The following is a 16,208-nucleotide window of genomic DNA, read 5'->3' as shown; positions in this document are numbered from 1 at the left end:
GAACCCATGACCTCCGACTCCAAAGCCCGGGCTCTTTCCACTGAGCCACACTGCTTTTCTAAGCACATAGTAAGCACTTAAAAAGATTGTGAGCCTGCTGTTGGGTAGGGACCGTCTCTAGATGTTGCCAACTTGGAGTTCCCAAGCGCTTAGTACAGTGCTCTGAAATCAATCAATCATATTGAGTGCTTACTGCGTGCAGAGCACTGTACTAAGCGCTTGGTAAGTACAACTTGGCAACGTCTAGAGACGGTCCCTACCCAACAGTGGGCTCACAGTCTAGAAGGAGGAGACACACAACAAAACAAAGCATTAACAAAGTAAAATAAATAGAATAGCTATGTACAAGTAAAATAAAGTAGTAAATACGTACAAACATATATACAGGTGCTGTGGGGAAGGGAAGGAGGTAAGGCCGGGGGGTGGAGAGGGGGAGGAGGGGGCTCAGTCTGGGAAGACCTCCTGGAGGAGGCCTTACTGCACACAGTAAGCGTTCAATAAATACCATTAATGAAAGTACCATCAGGATGAAACCGTTTCTCCCCTCGGCTCCAACGCCTTCCTTCATTATAGGCTGCCGACCTGCCCTTCCCAAGCGCTTAGTCCAGTGCTTTGCACACAGGAAGCGCTCAGTAATAATAATAATGGCATTTAGTGAGCGCTTACTATGTGCAAAGCACTGTTCTAAGTGCTGGGGAGGTTACAGGTTGATCAGGTTGTCCCACGTGGGGCTCACAGTCTTCATCTCCATGTTACAGATGAGAGAACTGAGGCTGAGAAGTTAACTGATTTGCCCAAGGTCACACAGCAGACATGTGGCGGAGGCGGGATTCGAACCCATCACCTCTGACTCCAAAGCCCAGGCTCTTTCCACTGAGCCAAGGTGCTGTAACAAGACTGTGAGCCCACTGTTGGGTAGGGACCGTCTCTACATGTTGCCGACTTGTACTTCCCAAGCGCTTAGTCCAGTGCTCTGCACACAGTAAGCGCTCAGTAAATACGATTGAATGAATGAAAGTACCATCAGAAGCAGCGTGGTTCAGTGGAAAGAGCACGGCCTTTGGAGTCAGAGGTCATGGGTTCGAATCCCGGCTCCCCCACTTGTCAGCTGTGGGGCCTTGGGCAAGCCACTTAACTTCTCTGTGCCTCAGTTACCTCATCTGTAAAATGGGATTAAGACTGTGAGCCCCACGTGGGACAACCTGATCACCTTGTATCCCCCAGCGCTTAGAACAGTGCTTTTGATATTATTATTATCAGGATGAAACTGCTTCTCCCCTCGGCTCCGGCTCCTTTCTTCGTTATAGGCTGCCGACCTGCCCTTCCCAAGCGCTTAGTCCAGTGCTCTGCACACAGGAAGCGCTCAGTAATAGTAATGATGGCATTTAGTAAGCGCTTACTATGTGCAAAGCTCTGTTCTAAGCGCTGGGGAGGTTACAAGGTGATCAGCTTGTCCCAAGCGGGGCTCACAGTCTTTATCCCCATTTTACAGATGAGGGAACTGAGGCCCAGAAAAAAAAATAATAATAATAATGGCATTTATTAAGCGCTTACTGTGTGCAAAGCTCTGTGCTAAGCGCCGGGGAGGTTACAAGGTGATCAGGTTGTCCCACAGGGGGGCTCACAGTCTTTATCCCCATTTTACAGATGAGGGAACTGAGGCCCAGGGAATAATAATAATAGTGATGGCATTTATTAAGCGCTTACTATGTACAAAGCTCTGTTCTAAGCGCTGGGGAGGTTACAAGGTGATCAGGTTGTCCCAAGGGGGGTTCACAGTCTTTATCCCCATTTTACAGATGAGGTCACTGAGGCCCAGAGAAGTGAAGGGACTTGCCCAAAGTCGTTCAATCGTACTGATCGAGCGTTTACTATGTGCAGAGCGCTGGACTGAACGCTTGGAAAGTAATAGCAATAATGGCATTTGTTAAGCACTTATTATGTGCCAAGCACTGTTCTAATAATAATGATGATGGCATTTGGTAAGCGCTTACTATGTGCAAGCACTGTTCTAATAATAATAATTATAATGACATTTGTTAAGCGCTTACTATGTGTCAAGCACTGTTCTAAGCGCTTGGGGGGAGGGGGATACAAGGTCAGCAGGTTGTCCCACGTGGGGCTCACAGTCTTCATTCCAATTTGACAGATGAGGGAACTGAGGCCCAGAGAATAATAGTAATAATAACATTTATTAAGGGCTTACTGTGTGCCAAGCACTGTTCTAAGCGCTGGGGGAGATCGAAGGTGTTTAGGCTGTCCCACGTGGGGCTCAGAGTCTTCATCCCCATTTTCCAGATGAGGTAACTGAGGCCCAGAGAAGTTAAGTGACTTGGCCAAAGTCACCCAGCTGACAAATGGCGGAGCCAGGATTAGAACCCATGACCTCTGACTTCCAAGCCCGCGCTCTTTCCACTGAGCCACACTGCTTCTTTAAATAATAGTATTTGTTAATACTTCTTCTTCTTAGAGCTGGGGGGGATACAAGGTGATCAGGTTGCCCCCCATGGGGCTCACAGTCTTCATCCCCATTATCCAGATGAGGGGACTGAGGCACAGAGAAGTGAAGGGACTTGCCCAAAGTCATACAGCTGACAATTGGCGGAGCCGGGATTTGAACCCATGACCTCGGACTCCCAAGCCCGGGCTCCTTCTACTCAGCCACGCGGTAAGTTGAGGAAGTTAGTGAGAAGCAGCGTGACTCAGTGGAAAGAGCCCGGGGCTTGGGAGTCAGAGGTCTTGAGTTCTAATCCTGCCTCCGCCCCTTGTCTGCTGTGTGACCTTGGGCAAATCACTTCGCTTCTCTGAGCCTCAGTTCCCTCATCTGTAAAATGGGGATGAAGACTGTGAGCCCCACATGGGACAACCTGGTTACCTTGTATCTGCCTCAGTTCTTAGAGCAGTGCTTGGCTCGTAGTAAACGCCCAACAAATACTATTATTATTATTTAAGTGTTTTCTATGTGCCACGCACTGTACTGAGCGCTGGGGTGGATACAAGCAAACCGGGTTGGGCTCAGTCCCCATCCCACGTGGGGCTCACAGTCTCCACCCCCATTTTACAGATGAGGGAACTGAGGCCTAGAGGAAGCCGAGTGACTTGCCCAAAGTCACACAACAGACAAGGAAAGAGCTGGGATTAGAATCCATGACCTTCTGATTTCCAGGGCCGTGCTGTAGGCATTACGCCGTGGTACTCATTGAGCGTTTACTGTGGGCTAAGCGCTTGGAAGAAAATAATTATGGGATTTGTTAAGCCCTATCTATGGGCAAAGCATTGTACTAAGTGCTTGGAAGAGAATAGTAATTATGGGCTTCGTTAAGTGCTAAGAAGAGAATAGTAATTATGGACTTTGTTAAAAACATACCATGTGCCAAGCACTGTACTAAGCGCTTGGAAGAGAATGATAATAATAATGGGATTTAAGCCCTTTCTGTGGGCAAGGCACTGTACTGAGCGCCTAGAAGAGAATAATAATTATGGGCTTCGTTAAGCGCTTACTATTTGCCAGGCACTTTACTAAGCGCTTGGAAGAGAATAATAATTATGGGCTTTGTTAAATGCTTACCATGTGCCAGGTACTGTACTAAGCGCTTGGAAGAGAATAATGACTATGGGATTTAAGCCCTTTCTGTGGCCAAGGCACTGTACTGAGCGCCTAGAAGAGAATAATAATTATGGGCTTTAAGTGCTTACTATGTGCCAGGCACTTTACTAAGCGCTTGGAAGAGAATAATAATTATGGGCTTTGTTAAATGCTTACCATGTGCCAGGTACTGTACTAAGCGCTTGGAAGAGAATAATAACTATGGGATTTAAGCCCTTTCTGTGGCCAAGGCACTGTACTGAGCGCCTAGAAGAGAATAATAATTATGGGCTTCGTTAAGCGCTTACTATGTGCCAGGCACTTTACTAAGCGCTTGGAAGAGAATAATAATTATGGGCTTTGTTAAATGCTTACCATGTGCCAGGTATTGTACTAAGCGCTTGGAAGAGAATAATAACTATGGGATTTAAGCCCTTTCTGTGGCCAAGGCACTGTACTGAGCACCTAGAAGAGAATAATAATTGTGGGCTTTGTTAAGTGCTTACTATGTGCCAGGCACTTTACTAAGCGCTTGGAAGAGAATAATAATTATGGGCTTTGTTAAATGCTTACCATGTGCCAGGTATTGTACTAAGCGCTTGGAAGAGAATAATAGTAATTAAGGGCTTCAAGTGCTTGCTATGTGCTAAGCACTGTACTAAGCGCTGGAGAGCAAGACAACAGAGGACAGAGACAGGTTCTCTGACCTCGAGGATCTTACAATCTGGCGGGGAGAGGGACGGACGTTAAAATAAATTACGGACGTTAAAATAAATTACAGATAAGAGAAGCGGCCGCCTATAAAGACAAGTGCAGTTCAGAGCACTGAGGGGGTGGGGTGAATATGGAAGGGCTAAAGGGCTACAAGCCCACATTAGGGAGGGGGAATGGAGTGGAGAGATGAGAGGTTAGTCAGGGAAGGCTTCCTGGAGGAGGTGGAATTTTTAGAAATGCTTTGAAGGTGGGAAGAGCAGTTGGCCTGTCGGATAGGAAGGCAGGGGGGAGATCGGGGTCTGAGGGAGGATGTGGGCAGGAGGTTGGCGGCGAGATGGAGGCGCAGTGAGGAGGCTGGCGTTAGAGTGACAGGTGCGGGCTGGGCTGTAGTGAGGCGGTACAACGGAGCGTTTAGTACAGTGCCCCGCACACAGTAAGGGCTCAGGAAATACCCTGGATTGATTGGGCGAGGAGCGAGGTTAGGTAGGTGGGAGCTCTTCGGGAGCAGGGAATGCGGTCACCAACTCTTAGAAGCAGCGTGGCTCAGTGGAAAGAGCCCGGGCTTTGGAGTCAGAGGTCATGGGTTCGAATCCCGGCTCCACCACCAGTCTGCTGTGTGACCTTGGTCAAGTCACTTAACTTCTCTGAGCCTCAGTTGCCTCATCTGTAAAAATGGGGATTAAGACTGTGAGCCCCACGTGGGACAACTTGATCACACTGTATCCCCCCGGCGCTTAGAACAGTGCTGTGCACACAGTAAGCGCTTAACAAATGCCATCATTATTATTATCTGCTGTACTCTCCCTAGCGTGTTGTACAGGGCTTCTGGACCCAGGAAGCGCTCAGTAGATACCATTGACTGATGGGAGAGCCAATTCGGGCCCCAAGTAAATGGGGTTGAACTCAGTCCCTGTCCCATGTGGGGTTCACAGTCTCAGTCCCCATTTCCCAGATGAGGGAACTGAGGCACAAAGAAGTGAAGCGACCCGGTAGGAGCCTGGAGGGGGCACCGAGTGGCAGGGGCTGGGACAGGGCACTTTTCCTCCTTCAATCAATCAATCAATCAATCAATCGTATTTATTGAGCGCTTACTATGTGCAGAGCACTGTACTAAGCGCTTGGGAAGTACAAATTGGCAACAGATAGAGACAGTCCCTACCCAACAGCGGGCTCACAGTCTAGAAGGGGGAGACAGAGAACAAAACCAAACATACTAGCAAAATAAAATAAATAGAAGAAATATGCACAAATAAAATTGAGTAATAAATTTGTACAAACACATATACATATATACAGGCGCTGTGGGGAGGGGAAGGATGTGTATTTGTGTATTTATGTATATTTGATTTACATAAAGTAAAATAAATAGAATAGATATGTACAAGTAAAATGAGGATGTATATTTGTGTATTTATGTATATTTGATATACATAAAGTAAAATAAATAGAATAGATATGTACAAGTAAAATGAATAGAGTAATAAATATGTACAAACATATATACATATTCATATTTATACACATATAACATTATATATAATATATATATTCATCATCTCTTCCCCCCCCATCTCCTCCGGCCACCCTTTCCTCGCCCTCCTCCCTCCTCCTCTTTTTTCATTTCCCCCACCCCCCTTTCCACCTTGAAGGCGGGGGCACGGTCCTCTGTCGCTGCGGTCATTTCAGCGGAGATGGCGACGGAGACCTTGGAAAGGGTTAGAAGCGAGGGGAATGGCCAAGGGGGTCGAAAGTCCCGGGAGACCCCGTGTCCAGGAGGAAATGGGGCCTAGTTCGACCTCTGCTCCCTCCTATTTAAACTGTGAGCACCACGTGGGACGGGGACTCTGTCCAACCTGATTAACTTGTCTCTACCCCGGCACGTAGAACGGCGCTTGACACTTAGTAAGCGCTTAAGAAATACTATGATAACAACCATTTCCCCTCCGGTTTGGGAAGTAAATCACAGCCCGATCTGGGGAAAAGTTTGTATTTAAGTGCATTCCCTGTCATTGTCACCTGCAGGTGACACGTAATGGCTTTTTCATCCTTTTGCCAAACGAAAGCGGTCAGGTTGATCAAACTGAAAATGCCGTGGGACGTTGCCGCCCAACATGGCATAAGCAGCAGCGGGAATAACTGAACACCGAGGGGTTAAAGCTGTAATCAATCAATCAATCAATCGTATTTATTGAGCGCTTCCTGTGTGCAGAGCACTGTACTAAGCGCTTGGGAAGTACAAGCTCCTTGTGGGTAGGGAACAATCAATCAATCAGTCGTATTTATTGAGCGCTTACTGTGTGCAGAGCACTGTACTAAGCGCTTGGGAAGTACAAGTTGGCAACATATGCAGTCCCTACCCAACAGTGGGCTCACAGTCTAGAAGGGGGAGACAGAGAACAAAACCAAACATATTAACAAAATAAAATAAATAGAATAGATATGGACAAGTAAAATAAATAGAGTAATAAATATGTACAAACATATATACAGGTGCTGTGGGGAAGGGACTCTCTTATATTGTACTTCCAAGCGCTTAGTACAATGCTCTGCACACTGTAAGCTCCCAATAAATATGATCAAGTCGAGCAGCCCCATCACCGTGGATCTTCATGCTCTAATAATTGAGGTGTTTAACTCACTAGGTGCCAGACACTGGGCTAAGCACTGAGGTGACTACAGTCAGGTTGGACACAGCCCCTAACCCACTTGGGGCTCACAGGTGAAGAAATGGGCACAGGGAAATTGTGATTTGCCCAAGGTCACAGAGCCAAGAATAAAATCCAGCTCTCCTGACTTCTGAGCCCCATGTTCTTTCCACTAGGTCCCGAGGTTCCTCAGGGATAGGCTCCAATGATATACCACCCTCTATTAGAGCTAATAAATATTTAAGTCCATAGTGTGCCTGGCATTTTACTTTATACTGCCAAGGGGCCCATCCGCTCTGATCTACTTGCTGCAGTCGTGGCCAAAAATTGTGCTTGTCATTTCATAAGAAGGGTGACTTGTGACAAACACCGTAATGCATTTGTGGAAAGAGAATTTCCTTCTGATCTTGTGCAGACTCACTGTGCATACTTGAAGCATAGAATTAGCTAGAAATATGAATGCTGCTAGGAAAGTTTTCCCATGTAATACTAGACTTACGTTTTGAGGCCCTAATAATATTGAGATGCCTCAAATACTGAAGTTAGAGCAATCAATAGGATTTGATGAGCTCTTACTGTGGGCAGAGCATTGTACTAAACACTTGGGAAAGTACAAACAACAACACGCTGTTAATGTAAAATGTCAGGAAAGGATTTGCATTAATCTCTGGCCCGGAACTCTCTCTTCATATCTGACCAACAGTGGCTCTCCTCACTTTCAAAAGTTTATTAAAATACATCTCCAAGAGGTCTTCCCCAGCTAAATCCTCATTTCCTCTATTCCGTCTCCCTTCTGAGTTGCCCTTGCATTTGGATTTGTACGCTTTAATTCACCCCACCCTTAGCTGCACAGAATTTATGTCCATATCCGTAATTTATCTTATCTATCTCCCCCTCTGGACTGTAAGGCTCTTGTGGGCAGGGAACATGTCTACTAACTGTTATATTGTATTCTCCCAATTGCTTAGTACAGTGCTCTGCACACAGGACTTAATAAATATGATTGACAGGGCTTAATAAGTATGATTGAATTATTTACTGATCACTTGGGAGAGTGCAGTAAAACTAATAAAGACCATCCTCGCCCTTGAGGACCTCACAAATCTAGCAGAGGAATATTGCTCCCATATCGGTTAAAAATGGTGCGGTGAATCAATAGTCCCCAAACGGGAAATTAGCTCTTTGAAGTTAATCCTGAAGATAGTAAACCTGAAGCCCTGAATATTTTTTTACGCAAATGCCAGTACACATCCCTTCTTCTCTTCCCTCTTTTCCCCTCAGTTTGAAGTAGGAAATGCCATGTAAGATTTTGAGGCGATAATAATATTCCTCCGTGCCTGAATATCAATAAATGTACTGTGATCATTAGTCAAGATGGAAAAGCGTTACCTTGTTTTCTCTTTCGCCCCCCCAAATTTTGGGGCCCGTCAGTCCCACTGTTAATAATTCTCTTGTTCCGAGTGAATTTGGGAGTGTTTTAAATGAAACGAAGGCAAAACATCCCAATCTTTTTTCCTTTCTAGTGTACAGGGTCACTAGTCTGGTGTGTTGCCATAGGGAGAATATGCTGGTTACCCCTTACCTGTAGCTGCCCACCAACTTACAAACCACCTAGTCCTTGCAATTTGGAAAAGGAAAACAGTGTTTCAGTGTCAGCCCTGTCCACCTGCCTTGGATCTTTTGTATTTCTGTAAACCTGGACACTATGCGGAAGATTTAAAAACCAACAAAATATTGGCAGGAGGCTTAATGGCTAGATTTATTTTGTATTCAAATGAAGTTCAAGAAGTTAACTTACCCGGTGTATTGTTACGCTTTCCAAGAGGGAGTCTATCACAAAATGGCTTATTTTTGTTTTTAGTTTGTCCCCTTCCCTGTGTTACTTTTGAAGTTGGAATCATTCGGCAGAGTAAGCTCTCTGGATATTGCGCTTTCTGAAAGAGAAACCGTCTTCTCCTTAAGTATTCCCGAAAAAGGAGACTTTAGGGAGTTGGGGGCAAGGCGTTGAGGCGACCTCATGAATTCAGTCAATCAATCAATCAAGTGTATTGAGTGCTTGCTGTGTACAGAGCACTATACTAAGCTCTTGGGAGAGTACAGTATGACAGAGTTGGTAGACATGTTCCCTGCCCACAACAGAGAAGCAGCGTGGCTCAGTGGAAGGAGCACGGGCTTTGGAGTCAGAGGTCATGGGTTCAAATCCCGGCTCCGCCAGTTGTCAGCCGTGTGACTTTGGGCAAGTCACTTCACTTCTCTGGGCCTCAGTTACCACATCTGTAAAATGGGGATGAAGACTGTGAGCCCCCTGTGGGACAACCTGATCACTTTGTAACCTCCCCAGCGCTTAGAACAGTGCTTTGCACATAGTAAGTGCTTAATAAATGCCATTAATGATAATAATAATAATAATAACAAGCTTAGAGAGGGAGACAAGTTAAGAGAAATTATAGCTATGTCCAAAAGTGCTGTGGGTCTGCGAGAGGGGTGAATAAAGGGTGGAAATCCAAGTGCAAGGAGCAGAAGGGAGAGGGAGAAGAGGAAATGAGGGCATAGAGAAAGCGTCTGGGACATGTGCCTTCAATAAGGCTCTGAACGTTGGGAGAGCGATTGTCTTTTGGCTATGAAGAGGGAGGGGGTGCCAGGCCAAAGGCAGGACGTTGGCGAGCAGTTGGAAATGAGGGCATAGAGAAAGCGTCTGGGACATGTGCCTTCAATAAGGCTCTGAACGTTGGGAGAGCGATTGTCTTTTGGCTATGAAGAGGGAGGGGGTGCCAGGCCAAAGGCAGGACGTTGGCGAGCAGTTGGCAGCGAGATAAACGAGATGGATGCATGGTAAGGCGGGCACTAGGGGAGTGGAGTGTGTGGGCTGTTGGGTAGGGACCGTCTCTATATGTTGCCAACTTGTACTTCCCAAGCGCTTAGTACAGTGCTCTGCACACAGTAAGCGCTCAATAGATCCGATTGAATGAATGAATGTGGGCTGGGCTGTAGTAGGAAAACAGTGATGTAAGGTACAAGGGGGCAAGGTGAGATTGCGTGCTTTGAAGCCGATGGGCATAAGCGTCTGTTGATGCGGAGGTGGATGGGCAACCACTGGATGTTCTTGAGGAGTGGGAAAACATGGACTGAATGTTTTTGTAGAAAAATGGTCTGGGCAGCAGAGAGAAGCATGGAGTGGAGTGAAGAGGGACAAGAGGCAGGGAGGTATTCACTTAATGCTGTTAGATTAGAGAAGTAGCATGGCTCAGTGGAAGGAGCCCGGGCTTGGGAGTCAGAGGTCATGGGTTCAAGTTCCGGCTCCGCCGCTTGTCAGCTGTGTGACTTTGGGCAAGTCGCTTAACTTCTCTGGGCCTCAGTGACCTCATCTGTAAAATGGGGATTAAGATTGAGCCCCACGTGGGACAACCTGATCACACCTTGTATCCTCCCCAGCGCTTAGAACAGTGCTTTGCACATAGTAAACACTTACAAGCGCTTAGTACAGTGCTTTGCGCACAGTAAGCGCTCAATAAATACGATTGAATGAATGAACAAATACCAAAATTATTATTATTACTATTTACAACGGTCTGGAGCAGATGTGATGGGTGGTCTGGCTAAAAGGTGTACTACCTGTATTCTGATTGGCTGTTAACCCAGGGGGAAGAGGCATTGGTAGATATTCCAAGGCGAGAAATAAATGTCTTAATAGTAATAATAATAATCATTTAAGCACTTACTGTGTGCAGAGTGCTGTACTAAGTGCTTGAGAGAGTATAACACAACAATATAACAGGCATCATGGTGATGATGATGGAGGTGTTTGCTAAAAAGTTACTGTGTGGCAAGCATTGTTCCAAGGGCTGGGGTAAGATACAAAGTCCCTTTTAGACTGTGAGCCCACTGTTGGGTAGGGACTGTCTCTGTATGTTGCCAATTTGTACTTCCCAAGCGCTTAGTACAGTGCTCTGCACACAGTAAGCGCTCAATAAATACGATTGATTGATTGATACAAAGTCACCAAGATGGACACAGTCGCTGTCCTACCTGGGGCCCACAGTCTTAGAGGGAAGGAGACCAGGTATTGAATCCCCATTTTGTAGACGAGGAGACTGAGGCACAGAGAAGTGAAGTGACTTGTCCAAGATCACACAACAGGCAAGTGGCAGACTCCCAGGCACTGTGATCTTTCTCCTAGGCCGTGCTGCTTCCCCACCACCCTAAAATGGGGTGTTCGTGGGACTTTTGCCATCATTGAGGTGGGTCTGGAGAGAGAGTGGGGGGCTGCATGTCTGCACCTCCTCTGGCTGACCTTTAGTGGGAATTCTTTATCATCATCATCAATCGTATTTATTGAGCGCTTACTATGTGCAGAGCACTGTACTAAGCGCTTGGGAAGTACAAATTGGCAACACATAGAGACAGTCCCTACCCAACAGTGGGCTCACAGTCTAAAAGGGGGAGACAGAGAACAAAACCAAACATACCAACAAAATAAGATAAATAGAATAGATATGTACAAGTAAAATAGAGTAATAAATATGTACAAACATATATACATCATCATCATCATCAATCGTATTTATTGAGCGCTTACTGTGTGCAGAGCACTGTACTAAGTGCTTGGGAAGTACAAATTGGCAACACATAGAGACAGTCCCTACCCAACAGTGGGCTCACAGTCTAAAAGGGGGAGACAGAGAACAAAACCAAGCATACTAACAAAATAAGATAAATAGAATAGATATGTACAAGTAAAATAAATAGAGTAATAAATATGTACAAACATATATACATATATATAGGCACATAGAAAGCACTTCACAAATGCCACAACTATAACAGCATTATGTTATTATTAAGGCATATTGAATAGATCAGGTGTAACAAGTCTGCCCTTGGACTTACAACACAATTGGTTCCTGAAAAACACATCCTGTGGGTGTGAGTTTAAATCGGAATCAGCCTTCCCCTCGGAATAATAATGACGGCATTTATTAAGCGCCCACTACGTGCCAAGCACTGTTCTAAGCGCTGGGGAGGGTACGAGGCCATCAGGTTGTCCCACGGGGGGCTCGCGGTCTTAATCCCCATAAGCATCCACCTTCACGTAGGGTGGAGGGGAACTCTGGCAGGTAGAGGATTTGGTATGAACGGGTAGATTCGTTAGGACTAATCACTATAGCGGTTTGGGGGCGGCGGGGGGGGGGTTAATGGAAGGTCTTGTTTGGGGAGTCGTGAAAGCCACAGGGACCCACTCAACTGCAGAGAGCAAGCTGAGGAACTCAGAGCAGCTCACCCGTCTTCATCAATCCACCCACCGAGGGGCTAATTTTAGTTGCTCGGAGTGAGTAGGTGACTGTTTTTTCATGTCTGGGTTTACAGAGTTTGGTGTTGAGGGTTGTTTTTTTTTTTTTTTTTACTGTTGCTAAACAATAGCAATATTCAGGAGTGCAGAAGTGGGTTGTTGGATATTGACACTGCCTCGGTCAGTAGGATGCATAAGCAGCGTGGCTCAGTGGAAAGACCAGGGGCTTTGGAGTCAGAGATCAGGGGTTCAAATCCCAGCTCCGCCAACTGTCAGCTGTGTGACTTTGGGCAAGTCACTTCTCTGTGCCTCAGTTACCTCATCTGTGAAATGGGGATTAAAACTGTGAGCCCCCTGTGGGACAACTTGATCACCTTGTAACCTCCCCCAGCGCTTAGAACAGTGCTTTGCACATAGTAAGCGCTTAACAAATGCCATCATCATCTAGAGGCGAAGGAGTGGCCAGTTCTCTGCAGGTTTGCCCGAGGTGGCACTTAATAATAATAATAATAATAACGATGGCATTTATTAAGCACTTACTATGTGCAAAGCACTGTTCTAAGCGCTGGGGAGGTTACAAGGTGATCAGATTGTCCCACGGGGGGCTCACAGTCTTCATCCCCATTTTACAGATGAGGGACCTGCGGCACAGAGAAGTGAAGTGACTTGCCCAAAGTCACACAGCTGACAATTGGCGGAGGTGGGATTTGAACCCATGACCTCTGACTCCAAAGCCTGGGCTCGTTTCCATTGAGCCACGCTGCACCTTCCCCAGTGCTCTATAACCCTCAGCCCCCGTATTCAACTCTACCGCTGCCTCAGCTGGCTCTCTGCAACAATTCTGGCATTTATTAAGCATTTACTGGGTGCCAAGCCTTGGTGTAGATACTAAGTTATCAGATCGGACACAGTCCCTGTCCCACACAGGGTTGACAGTCTATTCCCAGTCTACTTTATTTCCATTTTACAGATGAAGAGACTGAGGCCCAACGAGGTTAAGTAATTGCCCAAAGACCCAAACGGGCCAATAGTCGGGGCCAGGCCCGGAACTCAGGTCTCTTGACTACCGGCTTTTTGCCCTAGACCCCCTGAAAGGTTTATAGGCAGGGGCCGGGGGTGTCTCTGTGCTGAGCTGACACCCGTCATGCATCAGAAGCAGCGTGGTTCAGTGGAAAGAGCGCGGGCTTGGGAGTCAGAGGTCATGGGTTCGAATCCCGCCTCCCCCACATGTCTGCTGTGTGACCTTGGGCAAGTCACTTCACTTCCCTGTGCCTCAGTTCCCTCATCTGTAAAATGGGGATTAAGACTGTGAGCCCCACATGGGACAACCTCATCTCCCTGTATTCCCCCAGCGCTTAGAACAGTGCTTTGCACATAGTAAGCACTTAACAAATACCAACATTATTATTATTATTATTATTATCAGAAGTGGCATGACAGAAGCAGTGTGGCTCAGTGGAAAGAGCACGGGCTTTGGAGTCAGGGGTCATGGGTTCAATTCCCGGCTTCGCCAATTGTCAGCTGTATGACTTTGGGCAAGTCACTTAACTTCTCTGGGCTTCAGTTCCCTCATCTGTAAAATGGGGATTGACTGTGAGCCCCCCGTGGGACAACCTGATCACCTTGTAACCTCCCCAGCGCTTAGAACAGTGCTTTGCACATAGTAAGCGCTTAATAAATGCCATCATTATTATGACGTGTGCCCATCCCCAGCACCGCGTCAGAGACGTTGAGAAGTGCCACGGAACCAGGCTGTCCTGAGTCATCCTGGCCCTGCAGTCCCGTCCTCCTCATCCAGCTCCTGGAGCCTGCCAGGAAGGAGGGGGCTACAACCCCTGCCTCTTGGGTCCTGGGGAAAAAATGGCCCTTGGGGTCCAGAGGTGGGATTGTCCTAAAATAATAATAATAATAATAATAATAATGATGGCATTTATTAAGCGCTTTCTATGTGCAAAGCACTGTTCTGAGCGCTGGGGAGGTTACAAGGTGATCAGGTTGTCCCACGTGGGGCTCACAGTCTCCATCCCCATTTTCCAGATGAGGGAACAGAGGCACAGAGAAGTGACGTGACTTGCCCAAAGTCACACAGCTGACAATTGGCAGAGCAGGGATTTGAACCCATGACCTCTGACTCCGAAGTCCAGGCTCTTTTCCACTGAGCTGCGCTGCTTCTCTAAAACTAGGAGTGCACACATCTGGCTTTCTCCTGCGGGGCCTCAGGGTAGACGGACATACACTCCCAGCACCATTTTTCAAGTCTTTAAGTAGGAGCTGCCCCTATTTTGGGGTGGGGCTGATGGTAGCCCAAGTGCAGCTTTTTTTTAAAGGTGGGGAGGGGTCAGTAAATGCTTAATAAATGCCAGAATTGTTACAGAGAGCCAGCTGAGGCAGCAGTAGAGTTGAATAGGGGGGCTGAGGGTTATAGAGCACTGGGGAAGGTGCAGCGTGGCTCAATGGAAAAAAGCCCGGGCTTTGGAGTCAGAGGTCATGGGTTCAAATCCCACCTCCGCCAATCTGAGGAGTTCTACTCCTAGGTTCAGCGCCACTCTAAACTTGACCCCAAGAAGGGGTGGTTTAAGGACTGGAGCAGTTCTGTTCCTATAAATACACCCCTCTGCCCCTGCCCAGGGCCCAGGGCAGGGAGGAGAGCAGCCCTTTGGGTCCCTCCCGCTCTACTTGTACTTCCCAAGCGCTTAGTACAGTGCTCTGCACACAGTAAGCGCTCAATAAATACGATTGATTGATTGGGATGGGCAGGGCCTGGAAATCCGTAGTCCCTTCAAACTGGTGCCTCGAACTCTAACACCAGCTCTGAGACTAGTAAATGGAAGCTTTGGGGTGAGCGCTTGGAAATCTTGGGGTGCGTGCTGTAATGCGGACTAGTTCAGGGCCTCCCATTGAAAATTTTTGGGGGCTAAATAGGTCGTCTGAAAATGAACCGCCTCGAGTCATGTCTGTTAATGTTGTGCTTGGGTGTTGAAGCGGTGGGATCTTGTTCAGAGGACCTGCGTTCTAATCCCAATTTTGCCGCTTGCCCGCTATGTGACACTAGGCATGTCACTTCACTTCTCCATGCCTCAGTTTCCTTATCTGTAAAATGGGTAATTGGAACCTGCTCTCCCTCCCCCATAGGCTCTGAGTCCCAGGTTGGACAGGGACTGTGTCCGAATTTATTATCTTGTGTCTACCCCAGTGCTTAGTACAGTGCTTGACACATAGCAAGTGCTTAACATGCCACCATTTAAAATATATGCTCTGCACACAGTAAGCGCTCAATAAATACGATTGATGATGATGTATATTATTATTATTATGAGAGCTGTGCCTCTTTCACTGCTTGGACACTCATGTGCATTTATTTTGGACCCTTGTATTAGAATGTTAATATGTCATGCTGTGTGAGCTTATTTGACTTTTTTTTTTTTAATTTCTAAAGGGGTAAAATAGGTTCGGAATTGAGTTGGCAATCCTCTGCATTCCTCTCCTACTCACTGATTAGTCATGTGAAGGCTGAGAAGGGCAGCAGTTAGCCGCCAGGCTTTGGCAATTTGGGGTGCATCTCAAAAATCCCCCCCCCCCCCCCCAGGAACTTTAGTTGCATTATAATTGCCATATTAAAAGAAAGTATGCAATTTTTTGCACACAGTAAGTGAAAAACTAAGTGAAAAACAGACCTGATGTTGAGGCAAGGAATTAACGAGTGACTATGTGAACTGAGGCGGCTATGTAATAGATGCTATAGGACTCTTTCCCCTTTATATGTGTAAGAATGTGTTCCCAGCTTTGTAGAAGGTGTGTTTTCAAAGAGGGACTCCAAGACACATGAGTTCAGCTTTCTGGTATGTCTGCATGTGCTTGAGTCCTTTTGCCATCCTTCTTGGTAAGTTTCTGGTTTGGATTTCTTATAACTCTAGAGGCTACAAAATACATAAGTATTTAGGTTATAGCTAGAATGCATCTTTCATTCAAACATCTG

General features: G+C 46.6%; 1 protein-coding gene across 1 annotated transcript in view; it reads left to right on the top strand.

Annotated features, from left to right (window-relative positions):
• The window catches only part of ST13 (ST13 Hsp70 interacting protein), a 40,143-nt gene that overhangs the window by 2,973 nt on the left and 20,962 nt on the right, over positions 1-16,208 (top strand). The gene's annotated exons all lie outside the window — the stretch shown is intronic.

The sequence above is a fragment of the Tachyglossus aculeatus genome, chromosome 14 (assembly GCF_015852505.1).
Source record: "Tachyglossus aculeatus isolate mTacAcu1 chromosome 14, mTacAcu1.pri, whole genome shotgun sequence".
Taxonomy (NCBI): domain Eukaryota; kingdom Metazoa; phylum Chordata; class Mammalia; order Monotremata; family Tachyglossidae; genus Tachyglossus; species Tachyglossus aculeatus.
This window is presented reverse-complemented; position numbering and strand designations above follow the sequence as displayed.